Genomic DNA, 4,237 nt, shown 5'->3' with positions numbered 1-4,237 from the left:
AAAATAGGGATGGCAAAATGATGAACATCATTCTTAGAAAAAATGGTTCAAATTAAAAGGGCATTTCGTGATCCACAGCCTCATCCCCCCACTATTCTCAAAAAAAGTTGAGATTTTTATATCACTGGAAACCTCTGGCTACATAATGTTTATGTACAAAATATTTCTTGCATATTAATTCGTTTAGCAAAGATATCGTGAAATTTGAATTTCGTTCTGGTGCTCCAGAACGAAATTACAACGCATTGTCTATGGAGCAGTGTAATACACATAATCATGCATAACTCGCGAACGCAAAATCGGAATCAACTGAAATTTTGGGAATTGTTTTCTTTCGTGGATATCTAATGAAAAATGACATATATAGAGGATGCTAGGATCACGAAATACTCCTTTAATGCATTTTTGTTCCATATTATGATATAGGATATTGGTCATTAAATATTTGGACTGCATGGTGATATTGCCGACAAGGCGTATGTCCCGGGCGTATGTATAGCTTGGTTTTCTCAAATTTGTAAATGTCTCATTTCTACCAAAATATTTCAAGAAAGAACCATGCAAGTTTTTCCAGCTTTTCAGTGGTAGTAATTGATACAGCATTTTAGTCTGGCTTTTTTAGTGGTTTGATGTTGAAACATACTACCAGCAGGTGAAGTTGTATTTCATGTGGACAATACAACTCATTGTTATCTCATGTTCAAATGCATTAGTGGGAGAGCGTGGCGCAATGGTTAGGTACTGGCCTTTAGTGCATGAGGTCCCGGGTTCGATTCCCGGCGGTGGCGATTTGCTGGGATATTGACTTGGAAAAAAAGTCTGAAATTAATTGGCAACTTCTGTAGATTAAATTCAGACTTCCGCTCTCCCATGGTTCATTTAGAATTGGGTAAATGAATCATGAAAGTACTCCGTCCTTCGGAGGGGACGTTAAGCCGTCGGTCCCGTGTACAGAGAGCCATACCTGTACATGGTATCTCGCAGCCAGTTTCGAAAAGAGTAGGGTGTTAACCCCTGACTGTTCCCAACCCGCCCCGGTGTTCAAATGGACCCCAATGGAAATAAGCTTCAATAGAGGCTTTCTTGGGTTATCCAGGGTTGTCAAAACCCAATCAAATCAAATCAAAAATCAAATGTGTGTTGTGGTGAATTACCATGACAACCATGCATTTTCCCTGTAGTTTCATCATGTTGGAATCAGAGAGATATCTATCATTTCCAATAATGCATTTCTCCCATTTTAATTTTGTGTAGGCCCATACTGATCTAGTGCAACATGTGTTGATATATAGACAGTGACAGAAATTATGTACTTCAAGGAACAGATCCCTTATCTCACAAAATATGTTTATTTCTTGACTATCGACCCACGTTTACTCCCAGTCTATTCTTAAAATGAAAACAAAGGGAACCTGTACATTAATGATGACATGGGGTGATGTATCATGTTGCAAAGGATTCTGGGAAGGGTATGATATCTCCTCTGGCATTGGAATATCTCTTGGATCATCATACAGGACTCAATTTGTGTGTGTGTGATCATCTCTGATGTAAAGAAATCTCCATAACGAGGAGAAAATGGTGGCAAAATCATATTTATGATAAAGTTAACAATAGATAAAATGAATTACAAAGATGTTAGAAACCTAATTCAAATGTAGGCTTGCTTGTCAATATTGTAATAGCCCTATGCATTTATAAATATCTCATCATAGATATGCTGGATATACATCTATGTGATTACTTTCATATGTTCTATGATCATATTGTAATGCAATCATGTGTTTGGGTCCAGTTGGAAAAATGATACATGTAAATTCATTATTGATGGCATCTGAAACAAATTAAAGCTATTTCACATGGCAATGGACATGATGGAGTACAGGACTTGAAGTAAATAAATATCAGGGGCAAAAATATAAATAACCTTCCCATTATTTTATTGTTTTTCCAAACTCTTTCCAAGACTCTTCCACGAAAAAAATTGGCATGGAAAATCAATTTTGGCGCTTTTCACAAAAAGTGCTCATTTTTGCCGAAATCTGCCGTGCTAGTTGGATTCCTTGCATCATTTCCTTTCTGTATACTTTTATGGACTTATCATCATTACTTTTAAAGATACAATACAAAACCTAAATATAGGGTGTCCTAGAGAACGTGCACCCCCACGGACCCCCCAACAAAATTATTGGGGTGCCGCCCGCAGGCCCCTCCCTCCTCCGGTTCCGGAGCCAATGTAGTGACTGTCCCGGGTGACTGTACATGATGATCCCGAGTTTTATGTAGGCCTCTATAAAATATATATACGATCTATGGTTCAATCATCCAAGGAAACCCAATTTCATTAACCTTGGTCATCGTCAATTATCACATCCCCCCTGGTATAACACCTCTTTATCGTTTGTCCTCATTTAACCATAGGACGCGGACGGAAGCCAAGCATTCATGCCTTCAAGATTAAGGTCAAGAACGAGGAAATGGTAATGTTGATAGGCCTATTCCACATACAGCTCACTGACTTTGATGATCACAATTCCGACCAGGGAACATCTCATTGACATTTGTCCTAAATGACAATGAACTGGCCTGATTTTTTAAGCCCTCAAAATTGCACTTGAATTGGTTTGCATTTATGGGCTGTGCAATAATTATGAGCCCTGGTGGGAGGGTAAAATGAGGGGGGGGGGGCATTTGTAGCCAGCCGAAAAGGGGGGGGGGGTGGCAGACTGGGGTGGACAAACAATATTTTTAATTTAAATGTCGTGTTATACATAATGGTCATGAAAACGTTTTCTAAAACTTTTTTTTTTTAATGAAAAACACTATACCCTGGAAACAGCTTCATTTACCCACATTCTGTGATTTACCCCAAGTCATTACCAAATGAAGGAAACCCCTCAAAAACATAGGATGGAGGTGAAAACAAGTATTATTCTCAGCACCCTTTTATCGCCGCCATGTATAAACATTGTAACACCCGAATGAATAATATTGCACCTTCAAGTTTGCCTGTGGTGTTATGTAAGAAAACAATTGGAGACAAAAATAACTCGTACATAGACACCTTGCCTATATCCGCGACAGTGAACTTGGGGTGCACCAAAAATCAAAACATTGGTGTAAAACTTTGAAGTGGGAGTAGATATATTCTGATATCACAATGTAATGTAATACTTGTTTTCGATCCGAAAGTATAAAACCAAAGACGTGATGTTTAAATCATTTTTATATTTTGTTTATTTTCTATTGGTGATTCATAGATGTTACTAATATTTTGTTAATGACGGGATGGTATATATAACATGATTCTGACATACATGCTGGTTTTTGTTTCGAATAGCCTACTATTAAAAGTATTATAAGGTCGTTTCTTCAACTACCGTAAAAACTCGATAGTTAGCATATGGGCTTACTATCGAGCGCCTTTAAAACAAGCAAATATGAAGAGCCCCATCCACAAAAGTGTAAAGGGTTTTGAGCAAATCATCGATACACATATAGTTATATACGAACAAGTAAACCTGCAAATGTGTGTCTCAACCCCATTAGCTCAGTTGGTAAAGCGCCGGACTTTGGTACAATTTCATGTTTTCAAAAGTGTTCGATATATGCTAACTATGGGAGCACGGTGGCCTAGCGGAACGGGCACTGACTCATAATCGAAAGGTTGCGGGTTCGAGCCCCGGCGACGCCATCGTGTTGTGCCCTTGAGTAAGGCACTTTATCTCGATTACTCCTCTCCACCCAGGTGTTTAAATGGGTACCGGCATTCTTAAATGCTGGGAAGGTAACAGACTCGCTGTAGAGGAGGTGTAGCGATCCCCCTACAGCAACATTACATGGAGGAGTCTGGCCCAATCGCCAATGAAAGAGAGATAGGCACTCCGATCACTGTTTATACAGGATCGACTCCTTTACCTTTACCTTATGCTAACTATCGAGTTTTTACGGTATGCATGTTCACAGGATGTTTAAGAAAAGGCACCATGGAACCAACAGCTTTGAGAGACATCCAACAGCATTCAAAACACTAGCCTGCTAAAATTTCAGAACTCAAACCAGAATTTTCGGTCAAGACCTGTAAAACACGTACGTTCTGTGCCATGAAGCCGTTCCTCCATAAAAAAAAGCCCCAAATATTTGATTCACCTTTTCGGTAAATCCCGTAAGCCTTTGCGAGTACACCTGAGAACTCGTCATTTGATGTCACCATGGAAGACGCCGACTTGCAATTATG

Source organism: Amphiura filiformis, chromosome 10 (assembly GCF_039555335.1).
Source record: "Amphiura filiformis chromosome 10, Afil_fr2py, whole genome shotgun sequence".
Lineage (NCBI taxonomy): Eukaryota > Metazoa > Echinodermata > Ophiuroidea > Amphilepidida > Amphiuridae > Amphiura > Amphiura filiformis.
Note: the sequence above shows the minus strand (reverse complement) of the source record.